At 39.1% G+C, this 26,659-nt stretch overlaps 1 long non-coding RNA gene across 8 annotated transcripts in view; it reads left to right on the top strand.

The window, feature by feature from the left end:
• LOC123651164 overlaps positions 1-26,659 on the top strand; it is a 51,416-nt gene that overhangs the window by 11,286 nt on the left and 13,471 nt on the right. For 7 of the 8 annotated variants that reach the window (XR_006739680.1, XR_006739678.1, XR_006739684.1 and 4 more), the window contains one exon: positions 6,142-6,232. This is a non-coding gene — a long non-coding RNA (uncharacterized LOC123651164). The remainder of the gene's footprint in view (positions 1-6,141; positions 6,233-26,659) is intronic. The other variant, XR_006739679.1, reaches the window with a different exon arrangement.

A 26,659-nucleotide genomic window follows, 5' to 3' on the forward strand; every position in this document is an offset into this window, starting at 1 on the left:
GCTTCTAGACACAGTCAGTGAGAACGAATTCTCCATAACCGTATGAGTGGGTGTGGCTGCAAGCTCTTCTTCCTTGTCCATCCGTGGACACCAGGAATACAGGCTTGTGAAAAACCCTGGGCCCTGCTGTGCCCAGATTCCTGACCAAGATTGACTGTGAGTCTATCAGTGTTGGTTGTTTTAAGCTGCTAAATTCAGGGGTAATTTATTACTCAGCCATAGATAACTAATACAGTGTCCTTTCTTTAAAAAAAAAAAAAAAAAAAAAAAAAGACATAAAAGACTCACACTTCTCTGGGGGGTGGAGGATACAGTAGAGGGTAGCATTTCCAGACAGTGATTTAGCACAGTGGGTTTCTGCCGCTAACAATATTCAAATCAATAGAGAGTTTTCAAGAAATGCCTGAGCTTTGCCTCCAGAAATTCAGTTTAAGTTGGTCTGGAATGAGGTCCAGGCCTCTTAATTTTTCAAAGTTCCTCTTTTTTTCTTTTTTTTTTTTTTTTTTCCAATTCCCATCAGTAGATGAAGAATTACTGATTTAGCATAAATTTATTAAGCCCCTTCTGTGCGCCAGGGGTAGAGAGCTCACCCTTTATCTCCAGATTAGGAGAATAGACAAGTAAGTCAACACACTGACCACAATGTGACAGATGTTTGAGGAGTCACACACATGATAGAAGAAGCACAGAAGAGGAAACACCTAATGCAGCTTGGTAAAGTAAGAAAAGGTTTGACAGGAGATGTCAGGCCAAGTCTGAAGCTGGAAGTAAAAGCTAGTCAACTAGAACATGGGGCGGAGGTAAAGGGGTGGGAATAAGCATTATAGGCAAAGGAATTAACCAGCAAAGATACAAAGTGTTAGAGAATAATCAGGGGAATATATGTCCATATTTGAGTAATAGGGAAGGAATAAACTCTGGAAGGGTAGGGTGAGTATTAAGGGAACACAGGATGAGGGTCCAGCGACCCTCCTCTTCGGAGGAGGACGTGCCCTGTGGTGGTGGCGGGAGGGATGAGGAGAGGGAGGATTCATTTGCTGTTGGGGACATACAGGACCGGGAGGTAGCCCTGAAATGCAAAGGGAGGAGCCCACGTTGGCTGCAGGTTCAGGCTTGGCAATTGCATGGGTGTTAGACTGTCACTTTGGCAGCAACCGTGGGGGCAGCAAAAACAGGAGACAGAGGGAAATGAACAGTTCGGTTTCAGATCTAAAATCCCAACCCTCAGAAGAAACAACTGGTTGCTGTTGGTACTGGAACCGAAAACCAAATTGACATGTCACTTGCCACAGGAGCACATCCTTGTGGAAGATTCTGTGTATTTGGAAGTAATCACGAACATAGCTTCTGTTTGGTCTCCCTGTGTTTCGGTGATTTGCAGTCAGCTTTCAGGAAGACGGGGAGATCCTGAGAATTAGCGATATTGCCTTTTAGAAAGCATTCTGTTTCACTTGACCAAGGAAACCTTCAAAGTTGAACCGCATAGGCTGCTTTTCACTATTATTTCCACTCATCACGTGCTTCTCCTTGGACACCTTTGCCTCTCTTCCCATTTCGGTGAGTAATGCCTTGGTTTGCCCAGCTATTGGTAGAATTTTGAACTGACGTCAGATTACATTGTGTCATGAGGTGGGAAGGGTTCAGATGGTGACATCCACATATCCTCTTTATGATCTGGTCATTGTTTTAATTTCAAAGGAGCAACACACTCAGCACAGTACTTCGGTCTATTTAGAGCATGTTAACTGGTGCATCCGAGCAAAGTTACACATTCTTATTATGAATCCCTGACACTGACATGAGCTTTCTAGTTTCCGTCTGTCCATGTATTGTTGGTGCTTTTTTATTTTAAGAAACAAAGATATGTAGTATTCCCATTGTTTGCTTTTTATAAAAATTTTTTTTTTATTTCAGAGAGGAAGGGAGAGGGAGAGGAAGATAGAAACACCAGAGAGAATCATTGATCGACTGCTTCCTGTACTCCCTACACTGGGAATCCAGCCTGCAACCTGGGCATGTGCCCTGACCGAGAATCCATTTTTGACCTCCTACTTCATAGGTCAGTGCTCAACCACTGCACCACACCAGCCAGGCCCCATTATATGCTTTTGATAAACTGACACTTTTGAACCTTTAAAACTATTTTCTTGCTTTCCACCACAGGGAAATACAACTGACTCTTACTGTGAAAGGAGGATTGCACTGTCTCATCATCAAGCCCACCTTGAGGCTGGTGTAAAAAAAATAAAAATGCTGATGCCTGCATAACATGTATCTCTTAAGTAAATCAAACCTGTAATTCTACTTGGCTGCCTCTAAGTCATTTTGATTCCTGCCAACAAGAACATTAATGAACCTAGTATCTCCACAGCCTTATTTGTGTGTAAGACTCCATTCCTTATGCCTCGTTCCAGCAGCTGCCCTGCTCCATCTGATAAAGTGGAAAGCTGGAGCAGGTCACACAAATCCAGAGCATTGCTTAAACCCAGATTATTGCAGGCAGCATTCTCTAATTCTTCCATCTGCTTTTAGGATGGCAAATAATAGGTTTCTGGGGCATGGATTTGAAAAACCATCCATACACTAGTAATCTTGTCATGAAGAAGCATTTTATGAAATTCAAATTATTCATGCCCTTATTCTTCCTACTTTTATTCTTTTGACAATAATAAATAATTGTATTATACTTCTTGCTTTGGGATCTTGGTTTACCTCCATGGATTTATAGTTGTGGGAATATTCCAGAATAAGTAGTACTTCCAATGATGGACTATAACAAATCCCAAAATAGCATGAGAAAGATATAGGAAGTATGGTAAAATGGATGTAAAAATATAAAAGAATACTAGTATAGCCCTCGCTGGTTTGGCTCAATGGATAGAGCATTGGCCCTCAGACTAAAGGGTCCTGGGTTCAATTCCAGTTAAGGCATGTACCTCGGTTACAGACTTGAACCCCAGCCCTGGCCCTGGGCCCAGGTGTGTGCAGGAGGCAATCAATCGATGTGTCTTTCTCATATCAATGTTTTTTTCTCTCCCCCACCTCCCTTATACTTTCTCTAAAAATCAATGGAAAAATATCCTCAGATGAGAATTAACAGCAACAACAGCAAAATTGTTTCTAAATTTCTCTACACTAGAAACACCTGGAAATCTCTTTAAAATTCCAAAGCCCAGACCAATTGAATCACACTTTCTTGGGGTGGGACATGAGTATTTTGACTCCTCAGGTGATCCCAATGTGCAGACAAGCTTGGAAACCACTGATTTAGACAACTACTTCATGATTGCAAGAGAGCACAGCTCTGGCTTCTCATGGACTCCTGCCTGCCCTTGGCAGAAGGTTCTCTGCTGTCCAGATTCATCAATTTTGCCAACTTTGAGCCTAAGCAGGGCACAGAATGAGAGGGAATTTAATCTCAGACAGACAGCAGTTAAGCATCAAAACTACAGGTGGTTATTACATAGTTGATTAGCAAATTTTTTTAAGTAATTTTTATTTGTAATTTTTATTGACAACAAAAACTGCATCTCAGATTTGATTTTTTTTTTTTCTTCTATTTCAGTCTCAGATACTAGAAGTTTATGCTGTTAGCTTTATCAGACTACTCCACCGGGGTAACATTTTTGTCATGCTTTGGGTGATTGTTTTAGAATTCCTTCTTTGAGTTAGTCATCTTTAAAATACCTAACTCAGAACGAGCAGTGTCCATTCACCTTTTTAAAGAAACAGTTTGACACTGAGACATGCATTTAAAATTTTATCTTCCTTATATATACAGCTCATTGCTTATTTATAGGCAATCATTGTCTGCCCACAAACTGAAGGAAGCTTGATTTTAGATGTAACAATTGTTTACTCAAAGGGACCGAATATACGTAGCTGATACCTTTTATCATAATTAGCATTTTTACAAATAACCACCATTCTGGCCTGTAAAATTTTAAAGCTAATAGTGTAACCCAATAAAACAATGATTTTGCTATATCCTAAAGAATGAAAGGCTAATATGGGAACAATGGAATGACCAGTCGCTATGATGCGCACTGACCACTAGGAGGCAGGTGCTTAATGTAGGAGCTGCCCCCTGGTGGGCAATATGCTCCCCCTGTGGGAGCACTGCTCAGTCAGAAGCTGGACTCATAGCTGGCGCGCACAGCGGCAGTGGCGAGAGCCTCTCCCACGACCACAGCAGCGCTAAGGATGTCCCACTGATGGCTTAAGCAAGGGCTCCCAGTCTGTGAGAGGGCTCAGGTCAAGCTGAGGGAACACCCTTCCCCGCCGCCCCCCGCCACCCCCTTCCCCCGTACATGAATTTTGTGCACTATATATATATTAGAGGCCCAGTGCACAAAATTGTGTGTGTGTGTGTGTGTGTGTGTGTGTGTATGGGAAAGAGAGAGAGAGAGAGAGAGAGAGAGAGAAAGAGAGAGAGAGAGAGAGAGAGATTGATTAACGGAAATAAAATTGCAAGTGAAGCCCTGGCTGGTTTGGCTTAGTGCAGTGGTTGGCAAACTCATTAGTCAACAGAGCCAAATATCAACAGTACAATGATTGAAATTTCTTTTGAGGGCCAATTTTTTTAAACTTAAACTATATAGGTAGGTACATTGTTATTAACTTAATTAGGGTCCTTCTAAGCTGGCCTTTGCTAAAAACTCAAGGAACCAAAGAGGCGCATGTGGCTCCTGAACCACGGTTTGCCAACCACTGGCTTAGTGGACAGAGAATCGACTCTGAAAGGTTGCGTGTTCAATTCCTGTCAAGGGCACTACCTTGTTCCTTAGTTGCAGACTCGATCCATGGCCCTGGTCAAGGCATTTGCAGGAGGCAACCAGTCAGTCAATGTATCTCTCACAGCTATATTTCTCTTTCTCTGTTTCTCCCCGTCTTTTCTACCCTCTCTAAAAATCAATGGAAAAATATCCCTGGGTAAGGATTAACAAACAAACAAACAAAACAAAAAAAATGTAAGTGAAGCTGCTTGATGTTTGAAATTATCTGAATATCTTTAAAGAATTAACAATTAAGCTTCTTGCTATAAGTATTTAATTAATTTTAAACCCTATTTGATTTAGAAACCATTTACACTGAATTTCTGGTTCAGTGTTCATTTAAAACCATCTATACTATTCTGTTCAAGCTCTGGATCCTAATCTTGCTTTGGTTACCTCCCTCTGGTCACTTGACTGCTGCTGAAGTGTAAGAAAAGAAGGCATATGACTGCAATCTAATTCCTTATATTTGTTAAAGGAAAATCTTCAGGAAAAATGTTTACTTAGAAAATGCCTGTGGTAATTAAATATGGAACTGCCCTTTAACCCAGTGATCTCACTTTGAGGAATATTTCCTAAGAAACCCGAAGCACCAGTCAGAAAGGATATATGCACCCCTGTGTTCATAGCAGCACAATTTACAATGGCTAAGATCTGCAAACAGCCCAAGTGCCCATCAGTAGATGAGTGGATATAGAAGCTATGATATTTATACCGTGGAATACTATAATATGTAGCTGTAAAAATGAAGGATCTCTTATCCTTTGAGACAGCACGGAGGGACCTGGAGAGTATTATGCTAAGTGAAATAAGCCAGTCAGAGAAAGACAAATATCACATGATCTCGCTCATGTGGAATCTAAAGAACAAAAGAAACTGATGAACAAAACATGGAACAGACTGATGAATCTCAGAGGGATGGGTGGATGGGTGGGAAGAGATTAACCAAAGAATTTGTAAGCATAAACCATGGAGACAGACAATAGTGTGGTGAAGGCCTGGGAAGACGGGGGTGGGGGTGGGGGGTGGGGAAGAACAGGCTAGAAGGAGTCAATGAGGGGGAGAAGGAGAACATTTGTAATGCTTTCAACAACAAAGATAAATATAAAAAAAGAAAATGCCTGGTGATTACATGGGCCATGGGGCTGGGTGGCAGTGGAAGAGTTAGGTATAAAGGGCTAAATGAAGATGGAAAAAAATAATGGTATACCTGTGTATTTTTTTTACTCAAAACTTATTTTACACATCATCATTGGGGCAAAGTGGTAGAAGTAAATGAGAATGCATGTATGTCTTATTAAAGCCAAAAGAAGAGATGGTGCAGTTTCTTACTAAAATTACTCTTTTTTTCATATGAAATTTTAAGGAAACCAAGGACAGTTGTGGTGTGTTGAAAGCACAGGAGCCATGCAATTGGAAGGCCTGAGGTTTAAATTCGAGTTAATCACAGTTGTAAGGTGGTGTTATTTTTAGCCCTTCTCTGTTACAATGCTTTTTTAATATGTGAAGTTTACATTTTGTCCTAGAACACATTTGCTTCTGCTCTATTAAAGAAACAAAAAAGTTATGTAATGAATGTCACTCTTTTATTTCATTATAAGTGAGGCAACCCTGGTATATATAAACCAAATGGTAACTAATCCCAATGAAATGAAATTTGATTTTGAAATAGTCTTAGAATTTGTATTTGAATGAAAGTGATATTTTGGCCAAAACCAGTTTGGCTCAGTGGATAGAGCATCAGCCTGCGTACTGAAAGGTCCTGGGTTTGATTCTGGTCAAGGCATGTACCTGAGTTGCAGGTACATCCCCAGTAGGTGGGGCGGGGGAGGTGGTGCAGGGGGCAGCTGATCGATGTTTCTAGCTTACTATCCCTCTCCCTTCCTCTCTGTAAAAAATCAATAAAACATTTTTTTAAAAAAGAAAGTGATATTTTGGTAAATTATAATTCACTGTCATCCTGTTTATAACAGTATTGCTGGGGAACAAAATTGTAGTCTAAAATTCTGTTATCTCATGTTCTTAAGCATATGTAGTTATAGAATTTGGGAAAATACCCTTTGAGTCAAAACATGGATATTACTTAGGTAGAATAATGCAACTTCATTATAGGATTGTTCTATATATCTATCTTTTTCCTTCCCCCCATTCAGATTTTGTCCCTAGTCACCCTTTTTTAGAAGCAACAATTAGAGGAAGTATTAGCTCAGGATGAAATAAAGCACCACCCTAAAAAGAGGTGCCCATTTTCTCTCAGTGTTTATCTTTGCCAAGATGAAGAGGGGCAAATCAAAATGTTGCCTTTAGGCCTTGATTCTGGGTGTTAGATGAAATGGACAGAATGCTGACCACATGTGACCTGAGCCGTGTTGGTGGTTATTTTATCTAGCTTCAGATCAAGGTTTGCTTGAAATAAGCTGTGCCGTGGCTAAACCTTAGAAAGACCCAGGAGTGAACTATGTTGCCCTCTACATTCTTCCCACCAGAGCATTACTTTGTGGTATTGATTTTGAAAAATGAAATTTAACTTCCAAGAGCACAGATCAGATTCAGGTATTCTTAAATATGAAATTGATTTTGACCTACCCAGGAGCTATAGAATAATGACAATCGCAGAGGTAAGAATAAAGTCATTGTACAGATTTTTCTATGCTCCTTTTAGTAAATCTATTCTGGAGTATAGAGGTGGGCAGTTGGTAAACCCCGTTTCTTTATTGTGTGATGCATCAGTTTGATACTGTCAGTCTGTTACCAGGGTTTGTATTGGGATCATTGCTGTGAAAGAGGCTCTGAGAATATTGTATCACCAGTTTTTAGATGTTGTTATAGGTTTCATCCAGAGCAGATGGAAGGGTAACACAGTAACCCAGTACCCAATTCAGGAGCCTGGAGAAAAATAGGCTGATGAAGGCTTAACTCAAGTCAGATAATTTATATTATAGGTGGGCATGGCTGGGTTAGATAAGGGTTATGTTTTTTCAAATAAGCAGATTTTTTCCCCTAAGATTAGAATTAACTTTACTGGTGGGAGCAGGAAACTTAGGGGCAGAACATTAGGTAGAAGATTGAGGGACAGCTGCTTCTGTGTCAAGGACAGGAAGGTACCCATGTTTCTCAAGTGCTGCTTTTGCATAGTTACATCAACAACATGTGTCAATAGGTAAAGGAGAGACTAAGAATATGTACCATGCCATTCCACCATCAGCCAAAAGCCACATAATGTTCATCATAGGGAATAGTACATTTTGGTGTATTTTTGAACCCTTATTTCTTCCATTTAAAAAAAAAATACATTTGAACTCTTACTATGTGCTCAACAGAAGAGTAGGGAAACATGATTCTAATATAGCGTCACTCTTCTCTTTTTTTCCTTGAAGTCAATAGGGTTTAGTGTGTGTATTACACACACACATATGTGTATGTATGCATTTAATAACATATAATAAAAGGGTAATATGCAAATTGACTGAACGGCAGAATGACCAGTCTCTATGACACACACTGACCACCAGGAGGCAGACACTCAATGCAGGAGCTGCCCCCTGGTGGTCAGTGCGCTCCCACAAGGGGAGTGCCTCTCAGCCAGAAGCCAGCTCATGGCTGTCAAGCCCAGCAGCAGTGGCAGGAGCCTCTCCCACCCCCGCAGCAGCGGGAGCAGGCCTAAGCCATCAGTTGGACGTCCCCTGAGGGTTCCTGGATTGCTAGAGGGTGCAGGCTGGGCTGAGGGACCCCCTGAGTGCATGAATTTCGTGCGCTGGGCCTCTACTATAGTATAGTAACCTTGGGTTTTTAGATGTGTTTTACTTTTACTTATAATGTGCTTATTTTAAAAGGGATAACATAACATACATTTTATAAATGATTGTAAGAGTAAACACCCCTTCTAACTGCCACCCACATTAAACAAACAAACAAACAAACAAAAAAGACTTTGGCCAACGTGTCAGAAGCCTAGTGGATCTCCTCCCAAATACACCCCACTTGCCCCCATTCCCTGAGTATGCTCTAGCCTCACTCTTTAGGCATTCATTTCCCTGCTTTTCATCTTACCACTTAAGCGTGTACCTTATGCACCAGAAGCATCCATATATTGTAGTTCAGGGTTGTCTGTTTGGCAACTATATAAATGGAATCATAATTGCCCCCTTTTTTAGTCCTGTTTCTTCCATTTGTTATCCACATTGTGGAATGTAGCTGCGGTTTGCTCAGTTTCATAGCTCTAGTATTCTGTTGTATGAATCTACCACAATTTATTCATCATGCTGCTGTGTTGGACATCTGGACATCAGTTTGCACCTACTACATGTACTGTTGCTATGACTATTCTTAGGCTATCTTTTGGTGCACATGATGTGACAGCAGGCATGGAACTATCTTTTCCTTCACGCACATTAGTGAGCCAGTAATCTAAAGGAAAGCAAACACTGTTTGGGTTATTCAAAGGTGGTAGATGCTGTCTAGACATCGAGATGACCATTTCCATCCAGGTGAATAAAAAATAGAATGTCCAGGATTGTAACTTTAAGAGACATGTCTACAGTTATTTTTTTTTTTTAATCAGGAAAACAAAATACTTTTGTTTTTAAACTACCTATGGTGCTACTTTTTAGAATTCTAAAATTATCAGAATGAAATGTCCTTAGAGGGTGGATAGTGTATTTTACATTTCTTTTACGTTCTTCATGAAGGCCATGGCAATGCTGGAAAGATGTTAAGTCCCCACTAAACATGCATTCCCTCAATAAGTATACTCTGGAGTGAAGTTATTTATGCAAAAAGGGTCTGATTTCCAAGAGCAGGTTCTTAAAAGGGGGCAGGAGTGATTAGCTTATTTTTCTGTTTTGAAAGCCTCTTTCCTGACAGAAAATACTAGCTTGGATGGACCAATGTAATAATCTGCCTTCCCCATAACTTTTTTTTTTTTTTTTTTTTACCATATTCTTACATGTCCTAAGTATAGCTTATTTGTGTATCCCTAAGGTCTTTTCAAGTTATAATTTGGGCCTTTTGTTTGCCTTTTGAAATGAAAGACAAAATAGAAAATACACTATGAGGCAAGTTTATCACTTCTGGAAGCCTTATACTTTAAAGCATCTGCATTTTAAGGCTGGACCAGGTAGGGCCAGATCATGGTATATTGATTCAGTATCATCCTGTTCATCTGAGCTTCATTCTGAAACTTGAGCAAAATAAAAATGTTTGTCACAGTATTCTGGGTTATCTGAAGTCTTGTTCCTGTTTACACAAAATGACCATTGGCCTAATGGAGTTAACAAGAACACTTGACAGCTCACTCAAGAACTATTTCAAGTGCTGAGCAAAAGGCATTTTAATTGAACAATTACTTATCCAGAATCAGGCTGGCCAAGAATGCTGCTTCTTGTGAATTCAGCACACTACCCATACACAATTGGTTTTGCTCCTTTGGTGTAACGAATGTCTTTGAATTCTTTTCTGCAATGAAAAGATTCATATGGTTTGTCTTCCTTGGGGATTGTAACTTTCAAAAGATGCCCTTAAATATATTACTACCTCATTTAAACTGTTTGCTTCCAAGACGTGCAGTACTTTGTACAAAGAATAAGTTATGATCCCTTGGACTCACTGGAGGGAAATGCTCTGCTGGGTTTCCAACTGTTGTTCTGTGGTCAGTTTATGACCTGATGCCCAGCTTCTTTATAGACTCACCACTCACAGGATAGTTCCCTTTCATGTTTTTTCCATGCTTATAGAAAGAAACACTATGTTTGGTTTGTGTCTTCGTCTGTTTGGGCTGCTATAAAAAATTGCCATAATCTGGGTGGTTCAAAACAGCAGAAATTTATTTCTTACAGTTCTGGAGACTAAGAAGTCCAAGATCAAGGCTCTGGCAGATTCAGTGCCTAGTGACGACCTGCTTCCTGGTTCATAGACAGCTTTCTTTCTGCTCTAATCTCCCGTGGCGGAGAGCTATCTCTCCCATGGGCATTAATCCCATTCGTGAGGCTCCACCCTCCTGACCTAATTACCTCCCCAAAGCTTCACCTCCTAATGACATTACCTGAGGGGTTAAGACTTCAAACTATGGCCTTAGCTGATTTGACTCAGTGGCCAGAACCTTGGCCTACAGGCCAAAGGGTCCCGGGTTTGATTCTGGTCAAGGGGTCAAGGGCATGTACCTTGGTTGTAGGCCCTGGTCAGGGCATGTGCAGGAGGCAACCAATCTATGTATTTCTCTCATGTGGATATTACTCTGTCTTTCCCTCTCTCTTTCACTCTCTCTTAAAAAATAAATAAATGGAAAAATAGCTTCAGGTGAGAATTAAAAAAGATTTCAAACTATGAATTTTTTTTGGGGGGGGCGGGGGTAGGCATGAGGGAGGGAGGCACACAACATTCAGACCATAGCAGCTAGCAAACACCAGTAGAAATTTCTTTTTCCTGCACAGCTTTCTCTTGGTATTTGGAGAGAAACCCCCTTAAAGCGTTTCTATGAGTCCAGTGAAAGAATCTTTTCAACTGATATCTTTGAGATTTTGAAATATTTTTTTGACAGCTCAGTTTTTATAAATCTTGGGGGAAAACATTTTAGATTCTGTTATGAAGTTAAAATTTAGATATTAAAGAAGTGGAATAATAGCTAAGAAAATGTGCCAGTTTCCATGTTGGTGGTAGAGAGCTGGCATGTATAGGAAGGTATTCAAGCAAAGGAGTGGCATAATAAAAGTGGTGTTTAAAGGAGACTACCAGCAGTGACCCAGAGTCAAAACAGCTACCCTTCCATGAGGTTGCCCCAGGCTGCTCTACCCATGCTGCTTTCTGAACCCCTATAAATATTATTCAATATGTAAGCAATAATAGATGGGTGGGTCAAAATAAAATGTTTTAGTAGCAAATATAGATTAATTTACCCTGATAGGACAGCTATGATTAAAATTCACATGGAAGATAAAATCTTGGGTATGTTTTTCCTCCTGGAGTTAGAACTTTTAATATGTTAGTGCTCATCTTGAGGATACAAGAGGAGCCTTATATTTTGAAGGATGCTTATATTTAATGAACAGAGTTTGTGAAACACTGAGTTAAACTTAAACTATAACATATGTATTTATATAAGAGGTAATTGAAAGTGAGAATGTACGATAAAGCAGCAGGAAGCAAGAATGGCCCTGGAGTCCCACCTCCGTGTGTCTTCAAGAATAGAAGTTATTCCTTCTAAAACTGTGATTTTCAACAGGGGCCTCCCTTGACAACATAGTAGCAGAATCTCAGTTGGATCTTGTCAAATGTCTTTTCTGCATCTGTTGAGATGATTATGTGTTTATTTGTTTTTTAGTTTGTTTACATGATGAATTTCATTGATTGATTTTCTAATGTAAGGCAACTCTCCCTGCCTGTATTTCTGGGATAAATCCCACTTGGTTATGATGGCTATCCTTTTAGTATATTGTTGGTTTGATTTGCTAAAGTTTTGTTTAGAATTTTTGCATCTATGTACATGAAATGTATTAGTTTATAATTTTCTCTTGTTATAATATCTTTGTCTGATTTTTGTTACTGCTGTAGTACTAGCCTCATAAGATGAGTTGGGGAGTATTTCCTCTATCTTTTGAAAGAGTTTGAATAGAATTGTCATTATTTTTCCATTAAATGTTTGGAAAATTTTACTCTGAAGCTATCGGCTAGGAATTTTTCTTATGGGTAGGTTATAAACTACTATTTCTTGAACAGATATACAGTTTGTTCCTCAATTCTAATCCAATACCATGAAGTCAATTTTAGTTTTCTTCTTTTCCATATTTGTAATTCCCTTCTCTGACAATGAGAAATCTCTCTCCCATTATCTTAAATATTTACTTATTTGATTAATTCCCCTGTATGTAATAACCAACCTCCCTTTTCCATTCTGCCCCGTTCCACATGCAAATGCCCTCTTTATCCCACTTGGACTCTGACATCCTGCCCAGGACTGCAGCTGCCCCTTGTCTTCCAGGCCCAACCTCCATGGATGCCCTCCTCATCCACCCAGGCTTTGACACCTGCGCCAGACTGCTCTATTGCGTGGACACCTCCCACTTTCTCCTCTCATTCGTTTGTGAAATTGTTCCTGTCAACTGGGTCCATTTTATTCTACTTGAACTCCATGTTGTCTTGGAGATAATTGGCAATTAATAAATTCTTAATAAGACTAAAAATAGCCACATTTTAAAGTGGACATATGCTATATGACACTCTACAAAAAGGTGTTAGTATTATCAGAATTGCCAGCATTTGCATTTCAGTTCTGCCATTAACTAATTCTGCAGCCATGGACAAATTAAATGAATTTCTTTGAACTTTTATTTCCTAATCTGTTAAATAGGATGAGGATGTAAATAATTATAAGAATGATAATAAATAGCACATGATGCCTACTATGCACCCAGTGCTATGCTAAAGACAACATATATTGTCATCTAATATTTAAAATGTTTTTTTGGAGGAGATAATATATTTATTTTGCAGAAGAAAAAAAATGTAATTTGAAGGAGGTGCTATTATATGGCTCTTTTTTTACAGATGAGAAAATGAAGCACAAGAAAGTAATTCATATAAAGACATGTAGCTAATAACTGGTGGAGTTGAAATTCAGACATTATGCCGCCAGAAAGCAATACTGCCCAACACAAATAAAAATTCTTAGTATGTGGTGAGCTGTGGAGCTGTAGTAAATAATAACCTTTTAAATATATTAAGTGATTAACTGTAGTAGCTCTGAGTCACTATTACCAGGTCTGTGACACGGGAAGAGTCTGCACAGCCCAATAGCGGGAAGATGAGCCATTTTTAGCCAGGATACTAATTGGAGGTAGTTTTTCTTACTAGACAGAGTTTAAAATCATCTTTATTCATTCCACATTGGTAAAGAAGACATTTTTATGTGGAAAGAATACACAGACGCAGAAATATGTTATGCACTTGAATCTAAAAGGAAATTTAAGATGAGAAAAGATATTTTCAGTCAGTAGAAGATGAAGAAAAGAGTTAATGGTACCCCTAGAAAGAAAAGAATAAACAAGGAACCTCAGAGCTGGAGAAAGTAGCCCAGTGGTAACCAGGAAAATAATAAAGACTTGAAAAGCATCTAGCATTCCAGTTCAGCATTTAATAAAACCCAAAGCTCACCAATCTATTAATGTTGGGATGGATCTGTGAACTTGGCACATGATAGTGCTCAATACATGCTTTGCTTGTTAAATTTATTTGGCAATCCTTTAAAAAAAAAAAAAAGCTTAAGTCAAGTTTCTAGTTAAAGGTACAAACCTAAAACAAAAGAGAGAAGAAGGAGGACAGTAGTCTCAAAAATTTGGAAGATGAAAAACATATAGGAACTGACTGAACAGACTAGAAAAAAAGCAATCCTAAATTGTCATTGAGGAGAACTCATGGGAACTCAATTTACATTGCAAACCCCTCCAAGACACAGGTGTCTCTGGAAGGTGAAGGTGAAGATAGGGGTTAAGGCTTCACCAACCGTGTGTTAATGAAGCCATTATTCTTTGTTCCTTTCCCACTTGACACTGCAACAGCCCCTTCCTTTGTCAGCTCCCAGACTGTTGGCTGTCAACAAGCAGGCACCTGGCAGAAAAATAGAACTCTTCTCTGAGAGAAGATTTTGACATTGGGAATCTCCCAAGGAACAGGCCCAGCTAAATGGCCCTGCAATGAAGACCACAGTCAACAAGCCACAAGAACATGTGGTTTCTAATCAGCTTTCAGTGGACAACTTGTGGTTTGAGCAAACAGCCAGTACAACCGAGATATTCAGAAAATGAGAGGTGCTTTTACATTCATAAAAGAAGACCATGGTGCTATGTTAAAAATAAAACATTCAGAGAGCAAAGAAACAAACTTTTGGAAATGAAAGTTATGATAACAGGCATGAAGGGTGTTTAGATGAATCAGAAGATAGATAACAGAAGGTTGAATTTAGGAATTAAATAAAAAATGAAGATAAAGTAAGGGGAAAAAATGTAAAATTAGAATACCAATCCAGAAAACTGGATTTACCTAAGTGACAGATGGGTAAAATGTCTGGATAAATTTTAGTAATTTTATCATAAGTGGAAAAAGTAAATCTCAAATATATACAGCACGATGTACTTTATATGAAATTTATTTTCTCTAGTATTTCAATTTGTTTTTAGTGAAAGGGTTGGTCCTAATTACAAAGTTTGTCATTAAAATGAACTCCCAAAATTTACTTTTTTAAAAAATATATATTTTATTGATTTTTTTTTTTTTCAGAGAGGAAGGGAGAAGAATAGAGAGTTACAAACACCATTCAGCTGCCTCTTGCACATCCCGCAAGCCAGGCACATTCCCTTGATTGGAATCGAACCCAGGACCCCTCAGTCCACAGGTCGACACTATCCACTGAGCCAAACTGGTTTCGGCCCAAAATTTACTTTTTATCTACTGGCTCTGTTTATATGTAAGAATACATATAGATGCAATGAAGTTATATAAAAGTGAAAGTAAAGGAATGACAAACACAAGATTCAGGACTATGGTTAAATCAGGTAAATGGTAGCTGAAAGGTGAAGGAGAAGATGATTAAGGTAGGTTATTTTTAAGGCTCTAGCTTTCAAGTGTCATCAGTTCAAGGGTGCTAATTGCACTGTTAAAAACAGCTAATTAAGTAAATAAAAGAGAGCCATGCACAGACAGTGATGAGTACCTGTCGTGAATTATAATTCATATTTGTGTACCTCAGGTTCAATTTTAAGAAAATAATTTAGGTAGGAAAGGAAGTAAAATCATGTATATTATGTGGTACAGACAGGATAGCATTTAATTTGGGGATGAAAAGTGTGTATATGTGTGGAGGAGCAGGAAGTAAAAGATACCGTAACTAAACCCTCCTCTTCTAATCTGGGAAATTTATAGGTAATGCCTACTATTAAATAGTCTTAAATAATCATATTCCTTAAAACTAACAAAGTAAACAGAATCTGCTACATGAATTCAAAATGGTTGCTTGGAAGTATGGTGGTGGTGTTGGAAGTGACAAATTAAGTTGATATTTGTTACAAGTTTTTAAAGCTGTTTTATTCTTTAAACAGTTGATAAAATTTGCAACTAATAAAAAATAAAGTTTAAAAAAATAAGGAGTTATCAGGGCTAATTAAAAAAAAAAAAAAAAGCACTGAAACCGGTTAGAGCGTGGATAGAACGTCAGTCTGCAGACTGGAAGGTCCCGGGTTCGATTCCGGTCAAGGGCATGTACCTTGGTTGTAGGCACATCCCCAGTAGGGGGTGTGCAAGAGGCAGCTGACCAATGCATCGATCTTTCTAACTCCCTATCCCTCTCTCTTCCTCTCTGTAAAAAATCAATAAAATATATTAAAAAAAAAAAAAAAAAAAAAGCATAAGAGAAAATAATGGAAACTCATTCCTGAAAGATATTTTGCCAGGAAATTATCCTATAAGTTGATCTATTATATCAATTGATTTTCAGCCAATTCTTTGCCATTTCCACATTGCAAAGACATGCTGTGCCTGCTTTTAATTTTCTTCAGAAAGCTAAAAAACAAACAAACAAACAAAAAACATGTGCTGTTCATGTGCATAGATTCTCATTACATCAATGGCTATAGTGCTCAGCCCTAAAATTCTGGAAAGAAGTTAGACTTTTATTTGGGAACTGAGGCCCATTGCACAAAGATTTGTGCAATAGGCCTTCCTTGCCTTGGCTGCTGGCCCTGGTTTTCCTCTGACATCCAGGACCCAGGCCTTCTCTCCAGTTGCAGCAGAGAAGTTAGCCTCTTCAGTCTTCAGTCTTCAGTTGTTGTCTTCAGTCTTTGCTCCTGCACCTGTGTATGTAAATTAACCCGCCATCTTTGTTGGGTTAATTTGCATAGCCACTTCTGATTGGCTGGTGGGTATCACGGAGGTATAGTCAATTTGCATATTTCTCTTTTGTTAGTGTTGATGATGAGCTTAAAAAAAGCAACACAAAATAGCCAAGGTATCGTTCTGATTAAAAGGAAAACGTTCCATACAAATAATTGAAAACTTATTATTTGATAAACAGAAAGCTAGAAAAATTGTTGTTAAAATGGGGTGACATTGTTAGATACTGAAAAAAAGGATTACTGTAAAACAGCAAAGAAAAAATTCCTGTTCTACAGTTCTGATGGAAACTATACTTTTGTTCAGGCATGTTTAGTAGTTACCTAGGCTGAATTTTTGGCAGTGTGTCTGTTAGCCACAGACAGTGTATTTTATCTTCTAGTTACTGTATTTCAGGCTTGGCATTCAAATACAATTGTCGAGATTCTAGATGTGAGGATAAGGCACCATTTAGAAGCTGTCTTCTTTGGCCACTGAAACAAAAAGTATTTATAGCCACAGTAAAAGCTGAGTTTGCACAGAACTTTTAATCATTCTGTATTTTGTTTTTGCCAATGCTAAAATGGAAATAATCATTCTAAGGTACTCATTAGAGTTATTCCAAAAAGCAATTAAGATGAATGTCAATGACAATCACCTTAAAAAACGGACTGTTTGATTGTTACATATTGTGATAAGTACAAAGGAAAAGTGAAGTTGAGTTTCATATCAAGGTAGGAAAGGATTGTTTCAGCTTTCTAGAGTAGAGTCTTAAAAGAAGGTGTAATTTAACTAAAAGGAATGAACCATGCTTATTATATAAATAAGCACATATATACTTTTAAGTCTTGTGATATTTAATAGATACTTGTTATCTGCTAACTCTGTGTAAAATACAAAATATGAGTATGTTTTTGTGTTGACATATCCACAAAGCCCTAATTTAGGATTTTAGGTAGAGCCAACGAACCAGCTATATTTAGCATCCACTAAGTGAATATGGAACATACTCATAAGCAATGAGTTGACAGGCCCCAGGACATTTTTTGGTTACATGTTTTGAGTGACCACATTTTGAGTTACAAGGCTTACCAACCTCATGGCCATAAAAAGTTCTAGTGCTCCCACCCCATTAGATATTGCATTTGTATCTAGTTTGTTCATTTCTGCCTCTACATTGGGTAACTAGGGAAACAATGATGTCACTGCTCAGCGTGGTACTTATTAACTTCTCAATTTAGGCTCATGGTCTTGGAAGCCTACAGCTATTTAATAAGTCTCACCTCCACCTCTGTAATAAATTCATGCAACTTTTTTTTCAGGGGAAAATCAAGGAAACAGTATCATTCTGTTTAATGCATTGTTTGGAGGAAAATGTATATTCTAAAGTGTTGTGATTCTGAAAAATCATCTGTGCATTTGCAGTAGTAGTTTTTTGATGGACGGTGACAACCTTGAGCCAGTTGTGTGACCCAAATTAAATATTCCCCTTGGACATGCTCTCCTTGGAGCAGTCGTCCTTCGGCCAGCCTTCACTGCCACTGGCCTTCACTGCCCCCTTGCTTTTGATATCAGAGGCTAGATCTCTATCTTGTGCTTTTGCCTTTTAATCTTCTTTTCAACTCCATCAAGTTGGCAAAAAAAAAAAAAAATTAGTTTTTAGAAATAAACTGTAGCCAGGTATAACCCTGGACCTCAAAAAACCATCTGCCCAGAAAATAGGATAGAAATGAGTTAGCAATCTTTCCAGTGAAATAAATAAATGGGCATTCAGTACAACTCAGCAATCACTTGTCTAATATGTTTGTGTTCTTAGTTTCCAAAATTATTTCACTTTTTTCTCAAACCTGCTCTCCTCAGCTTTTGACCTGGCAATATAATTCACTGAGAAAATAAACCAGCAAGATATGAATTGCCTTATTTCTCCACCATAAATGATCAAACCTACCCACCTCCATTCCTATCTGTACTCTGCCTTCCTTCTGCTTCTAGGAATGAAAGGCCAACCTTGACGCTTGAGGTCTTGCCCCCTCTCATTCTCAACTTTCTCCTCTCTCTTGCATGAGTTTTTCCTTCTCTGCTGGACATTTTCTTTATCCCATGGGCTACTGCTGCCTTGTTTTAAAAAAGCCTTTCTTGACTCTTCATACCACTCTAGCTACTGGCACTTTTCTCTTCTCCCCAGTCATTGGCAAAAAGAAGAGAGTAGTCAACTGTGTTGATGCTGCTGAGAGGTCAAGGATCCACAGAGAAGGCACCTACAGTTCACTGTCTCCTACCTCTTCGATCGATCTTCTGCCCAATCACTCCTCTGAAACTGCTCTTGTCAGGGTCCCCAGGAATCCCATCTGCAGCAAACCTATGGGCCCTCAACCTCTTGGCAGAATTCAACACAATTGAATCCTTTCTCCTTCTTGAATACTGATTCTCCCAAAAGCAGAGCCTGAGACAAATACTTGTAGATCTTTTATTTAGGGAAAGACTCCAGGGAGGTAAAGTGAGAGATCACAGAAGGAGAGAAAGCCAACACAGATTGTGTTGTGAAGTTGGCCATGGCTATAGGCAACTGGTGGGGCCAATGCTTGATTCACAAGACCTGGTTTATAAGACCCTGCAGAGTCTTATAAAATGTGCCTCAGAACTGTCTGTCTGGGGGACAAAAAGGGAAGCTGTATCCATCAGATCTCATGTCCCTCAGCTCAGGGGTGGGGCCCCACAAGTGTTGTCTTCCCTGTCCCAGCTCATGCAGAAGTGCCGAGTAGGTTCCTTAGGTAAAATCCTGCCAGTTTTAGCTGCCATCTTCTAATTGGCCTGCTATGCTTTCAGTGAATTCTGGTAGGCAATTTTGAGATTTATTCTCATCTGGCAAATACCCTGTAGCTTCTCTGTGCTCCCCAGAGCAGATTTTATGGTTGTTGTTGGTTTGTTCCCACCCATTTATATTTTGGGGTCCATAAGAGATAACTTGTCACCAAGTTTGGGTATAAATGTAGTCCACAGAATTGCGGTTTTGCTGTCTACTTGCTCTGTTTTTATGAAGGGATTTAGTTTTCATCACCATTCCATCCTCCTGTAGCATTCTCAAGGAACTAGTAATTTTAGGCAATAAATCAGCCAAATCCCTCTTTGAGCCAACTATCTGGTTATTTTATTTGAAATGATAAAACTACTTTGGGTGTACTGACATGATCAAATTTTACTTTTGTATGGCTGCTTTCTGATAAATCAAATTTCTGGCTCTTTTCTTGGATCCCTATCAAAAATGACATCACAGAGCAGTGTATATTGCTCCTAATTTAACACTTTTTGGATGATTAGATCATAAAATGTTAGAGAAGTGATTCATATCTTTGTAAATCATTGTGTTAAAATATATGATTTCATTTAGTGCATTAATATTGCAAGTGCAGTTCAGTTTCTGACTTCATACACAAGTGCAAATGAATAGGCACATTTACCTCCTGATTAAATAAAAATAGTGTTCCACATTGATGATTGAACAAACCAGGGCTTTAGAGAATTATTACTTAAACCTTTACCTGGCATTCTGTTCAACTTTCCATGCAATTTATTTCATGATTGAATTACCCATGACTTTAAAGCAATATTTACCCAGAACCTGTGGTTTTTAAGATAATTTAAGATTCCTTTGCCAGATCACTCTGTCAAGTACAGCTTCTTAAGACTATAATAGATTATGCTTCTAATAGTTTTATTATTGAGTAGATGATATGTGGTAGTTTATTTTCACTTAGACTTTTTTTGTTCTAAATAAAAATATAACATGTCTTTCAAAAGTAATTACAATGCCATCATAGATTGAAGATGGGTTGACAGAGGAATAGATAGATGTATAAATAAATGATGTCGCAAAAATAGAAAAATGTTAATTGTAAAATCTAGAGTATAGGTAGAGAGATGTCTTTCAACTTTGCTGTATGCTTAAAATGTTTATAATGTATTATTAGGGAAAATAACATTATAAACATTACAACTTAGAAAGAGAAATGGAAGACCCTTGGATTTTATTCTAGAATTCCTCAGTGAAAACTGAACAAACTTTGCAAAACCTGAAGAATTATACTTTGAAAGTGTCTTCTATATATATTTAAGCACAAATAACTTTTTTGAAAGAAGTTTTTTAATTTCTAAGAGTATCTTTATCTCTACTTTCTTTTCTGATAAAATAATTTTTATATTCAATATTATATTAGTTTCAGGTGTACAACATAGTAGTTTGACATTTATATAATTTATAAAGTGATACCCCCATTAATTCTCATACTCACCTGTCACCATACATAGTTATTACAATATTGTTTACTGTATTCCCTATGCTGAACTTTACATCTCCATGACTATTTTGTAACTACCAATTTGTACTTATTAATCCCTTCACTTTTCTCACCCAGTCCCCCAAGCCTCCTCCCATCTGGCAGCTTTCAGTATGTTCTCTGCAACTATGAGTCTGATTCTGTTTTGTTTATATTGTTCTTTAAGTTCCACATATAAGTGAAATCATGTGTTATTTGTATTTATCTAACTTATTTCACTTAGCCTAATACCCTAGGTTCACCCATATTCTCCTGATTAGGAAGATTTCAATGAAAGAAGAATTTCTTAAAAACAGTTTATATCACTTCTTTACAGAAGGTCTCTATCCAAAATAGTTTCAGGAAGTAAGTTTCCTTGTTACAGGCTTAAAATACAATAAAAGCTAAATAAAACACACACACACACACATACACACAACAAAACAAAACAAAACAAAACAAAACAAAACAAAACACATTTGAACCGGATGCCAGAGATGCTAGTGTAAACTGTACTCCCTCCCTGCACACTCCTGCCCACCCCAGAGCCTTGCCTATTAGCCAGAACAGTAAGGATATATTTGGTTAGGGGCATAAGGCTGCAAGATTTTAAAGGGATGATGTCAGCTTCACCAATCAGCTTTGCCACCTGCCCTTAGAAATGAGCTTAATCTCTCAGGATTAGAAAAATAAAGGCCAGAAATCAGAACGCCTGAATCTTTGAGCACAAGCAGAGCTGCTGTGGGGCCTACAAGTCCCAATGCCCAGAAAGTGAAGGTGGAGGCCATTCTACCAACTTGGCTGAAGGCCAGGAGAGCTGTGGCACCTTGAGGACTAGCAGTTTGATGAACAGCCAAGAACAGCATCCTTGGCATAGACATTGTTGACTCAGCGTGAGAGCCTTCAGCAGTGGTTCATTCAGGCCAGTTTCCTGACCAGTGGTGAGGACCTCTGCCTGGAAGAGGAGAAGGTGGTGGACACCATGGGAGACTCCATGGCCGATTTCCTAGCAGACTCTGGGGGTTCCCTTTGCTGGCTCACAGAACCAAATGAGAAATGCATTGCATGGTTTATTGTTTGAGAATAAGTTCCCTAAAAGCAGAGCCTGAGGTGGGAATTGTTCAAGTGATTGATTTGAGAACTGTTCTCGGGAAGGGCAAGAAGGAAGCAGAGCCAAAACCGGTTTGGCTCAGTGGATAGAGCGTCAGCCTGCGACTGAAAGGTCCCAGGTCAAGGGCATGTACTTGGTTGCAGGCACATCCCCAGTGTGGGGGGCGTGCAAGAGGCAGCTGATCGATGTTTCTCTCTATCCCTGACTTCCTCTCTGTAAAAAAAAACTATAAAGCATATATTAAAAAAAAAAAAAAAAAAAAAGCAGATAGGGCAGGGCAGGTAGACAGCTACCTAAGAATGAGTTCTCAGCAGGCAGTTGGCTTCAATTCAACCTCACACAAAAGCTCTAGCACCTCACAATTGGTCCCACCTGGAAGCAAGGGACTGGTTTTTAGGGTCTGTGATTCAGCCAGTCACAAAAGTGTGGAGGGTTGGAGCAGCCTTCCTAAAAGCAATTCTTTGGGGGAAGGGGAAGCTGTGTCTTGTTAAAACCCAAAACACAGTAGCAGAGCCCAGTGTAAAAGGAAGCTGGCCAGAGCATCAGTTAAGTCAATACCTGGCACTGATGCAGTGGGATCGAGCCTAAATGGGCAGTCAGACATCCCTTGAAAGGTCCCAGATTGGAGAGGGTGCAGGCTGGGCAGAGGAACACACCCACACCCACACCCATGCATGAATTTCGTGCACAGGTATCAAATAAGCATCAAGAGTGTAAAAAAGAACATATGACTCAGTTAGCTTACAGGGAGTTCAACCTTGTTTCTACCAATTTTGTGGCTTCAGCTTTAAACCTCCTTAGGCTTTTGTTAGATAAGGGACAATTGACATTTGCTACACCCTTATTATTATTTTGCTTATTATATTTATGAGGTTATAGGGAGCCATTGAAAGCCTCGAGCAGAGGCCAACATTTCTAAGATATCTTTGAGAAAAGTGAACCCCAGTAACCCCATGCGTGCTGCCCAGAGGAGTGAGAATCAGGGAGAGATACTAAAAGGCTGGCACAGTAATTCAGGCTTGAAGTAGCAAGCCTTCCCTGCCTCCTCCCCCAGCTGGGCTATATTTCTTAAAAACAGTTTGTATCTCTTCTTCCCTGCAGAGCCCTCCCTGAGAACCTTGTCATTACATGTCTAGTGTTCATTTTACCCACTAGGCATAAGGCAGGAACCATGCCTATTTCGTCATCATCGCATACCCAGAGCTAGACACTGTCTGGAGAGGTTTGAATAAAATAAAGTCTAATTCAATTGATAGTGGTCAAGTAAAAAAAAAAAAAAAAAAAAAAAGACAAGTCTTGCTATCTGATGAAGGGAAGGAGTCACAGGTAACTTTAAAACTTGAAACCTGAGAGGACAATAGTGAGGAAGTTGGGAGGTTCGAGTATTGGTTTTCTATTGCTGCAAAAACAGATTACCACAACATTGTATTAAAGCAACACACAACTCCTATGGGTGAGGCTTCTGGGCACAGCTTAGCTGGGTCCTCTGCTCAGGCTCCCACCTGCTGCAGTCAAGGTGTCACTAGGCTGATGCTCTCATCTGGAGCCTGAGTCCCCTTCCAAGTCCATCCAGATTGTTGGCTGATTTGGTTCTTTGTGATTGCAGGCCTGAAGCCTCAGCTGTCCTTTCCCGAAGCAGTTCACAGCGGAATCACCTGCTTCTTGAAGGTCAACAAGAGAGTGTCTTTCTTGCTTAGAGGCTTTTCTTTCAGGTGAGGCCTGTGCCCCCTTTTAAAGATCTCCCCTGATTAGGTGAGGCCCAATGAGGATGTTTTCCCTCTTGATTAACTCAGTCACATAATTGGGGACCTTGGTAATATCTGCTCAATTCCTTCACCTTTGCCATATTCTGTTGGCTAGAAGCAAGTCACAGATTCTGCCCACACTGAAGGGGAGTGGATGGCACAAAGGTACCAAGGACACGAATCACAGGGAGCCATCTTGGAATTTGCCAACCACAGCACAGTCCTCGTTAGTTTGGAGTGTTAGTGGGAGATAAGAAGCTGATGATGGGTGGAAAGTCAGAGTTGGACTTGTCGTTTTGACACAGTTGATGCTCTCGGAGAGGAGAGCGAAGCACCAAAGACTCTTGGTTTGGGGAAGATGTTTACTATATGGGGAAGTAAAAGTAAGTACCTAGCAAAGTAGAATGTAGGAGAGGAACAAATGATGAAATGTCACATAAGCAGGAAGGAATTTCAAGAACTGGGTGATTAATAGAGTTGAATGTAGCAATCCTCAAGGAAAATGTTGGTAAAGCCACTCATTTGACTATGCAGTGACCTTAGAAAAAGCTTGCGGTGAAGTGGTGATGTCAGAGTAGAGGTTGCAGAGAATGAATGGGGCAGTGGATGTTAAGAGGGGTTTTCCGTCCAAACCTGTGACAACTCCCACATCAGTCAAGGGCAGGGCTGGGCCCTGAGTCATTGCTTCTAGATGAGAATGAGCTTTCCCAGGCCTTTTTCAGTCTAGCTTAGCTTCCATGGCCCTCAGTTAACTTTTCTTCTGGGATGTGTGAGGTAGCACCACAGTTTGCATGCTATTTTGGGACTCTTCTGGACAAGACAAAAATGAGACTTGAGTAGAAAATACGAGTCATCTACCAACCGAGGGAAATCTGAGGTAGGGAGCCTTTCTTCTCTCTGAATAATTAAAAGTGAGATCTTCCATATTAGTTCTGGAAGTTGAATTTTTAATGATAGTAAAAAAATCTTTGCTTGGTTTCTTTTTGGCCAGGCCTCATCTCTTTCAAAACAGGATCCCCGCTGCCCTAGCTGTTTTGCAGAAACCAAGTAGAATTCTAAGGAAATGAAATAGTAGGAAGGATTATGCAAGTTTTGGGTCCAAGACAGATATTTTGAGGTTCTTGAAATAACCAGCATTGAAAAGGGTTATCATTAATCAAATGCAGGGTTTCTGTATAGAAGCTAAATTTAATTCTAATGTAACAAATCCATAAATAAAACTATTTCTCTTTATGATGTCCCAGGATTGTGTTCCACCTTCTCTCCTTTCATTCAAAAGATCAACCTGAAATAATTTTGTCTTATTATGAGACCTATATAGCTAACAAAGGCTAACATAGTATCATCTGATTTGACCCATATAGCAATAATATTGTCCGACTTTCTTATATCTTACTTTCATTATTATTGACAAATAATCACTTCCATCACAAAGCAATTTGTATAAGTATTTTGCCACCTATTTTTACTTTATCATTTTTCCCATGTTTAAAATTCCTGCATAGGAAAATAGGATTCAAATGGACAGCTCTAAGAGTTTATAATAATCTCTGCAGCCTATGGTATGTTCATCTGACATTTTAAATAGATTTTCCCATCATTTTAAGCCAATGAAGTAAGTGCTGTGCACATTGTTGTAAAGTGTATTTCATGGCTCACTGAGCTTTTCTGTCTTTAACTTTTCAATATATAAGATTAGGTTAAAAATTTGGCTGGTCAGGATAAGGAGAAATACTAGAGGGAAACGGCTCTTAACAGAATCTCCAGTGTGCCTGGGATCATAATTGAAATAGAAATGAACATCTTTCTCTGTAGGAAGTTCAAGAAAGGCTTTGTTCCATTTTTACATTGGAGATCATCTGTTATTGTAACCTAGACACCTAAACCCACTCCAGATTCAAAATGCGCCATTTATAAACATGCATGCCAAGTTTCAGGTGCCCTTTTTGAATGTTTGCATATAATTTGAACTTGCAGTGCCACAGTAGCACACAGTTTCCATTGTATGGCCTCACCCACACCACCCGGGAGCTGCCTCTTTTCTCTGACATCGCCTGAATAGACGAAACATACTCCAACTTCGTTCAGAAAGAGGAACGTGTCTCGGCTCAACTGAAATGATTGCTAGGTATAAGCTGCCAACTCCATTTTCCTTCTGCAGAAATGTACATTTCTCCCTATTATAAAATGTGCTCATAATAGAAATGAGACAGTTCCCAAGAGTGTGGTTATCCAAAGGTAATCTCAGCCCAATTTGATTAGAGGCAAGTGGCTCATGCCTCAAAATGCTCCAGGGTATGATTATTTTATGATAACCATACTCTGTATCATGTCTTATTGATTAACTAATAAAGCATCAGGCTTTGCTATTTAGAAGAAATGCTGAGAAACCAAGGGGAATAACTGGTTTTAGAAAGGAAGTTAATTCTTTCAAAACACCCCAACTACCTCTTCTGTCACCTTTTTACAACTTAGGGTGGATGTGAAAGGTCATTGGTGGCCTGTGTTAGTATCTCTTCAGTGTTAAGATCACTCACTTTCTAATCCTGATGCACTTATGTGCATTCAAATGTACCCTAAACTGTTAACTCCCTGTGCCGTGAGAGCAGGATGACATTTCTTTAAGGAATGCTGTATTTTGTTCCCATCATCCAGATGACTTCAGGGAAATATAGATAGAACCTGAAAAATATAGCAACCAGCTTGCCTATGGAAGCCATATGCTGGTAACATCACCTAGCATTGGAGTGAGACAAGCATATGACTAGCAGGCAAGTGTTTTATACCCAGAATAGCTTTTGGACTATCACTAGGAATGTGTCCCTTAGCACATAAGTCCAACATGCAGGCACCCATAAAATC

Source organism: Pipistrellus kuhlii, unplaced genomic scaffold (genome assembly GCF_014108245.1).
Source record: "Pipistrellus kuhlii isolate mPipKuh1 unplaced genomic scaffold, mPipKuh1.p scaffold_m20_p_4, whole genome shotgun sequence".
NCBI classification, from domain to species: Eukaryota; Metazoa; Chordata; class Mammalia; order Chiroptera; family Vespertilionidae; genus Pipistrellus; species Pipistrellus kuhlii.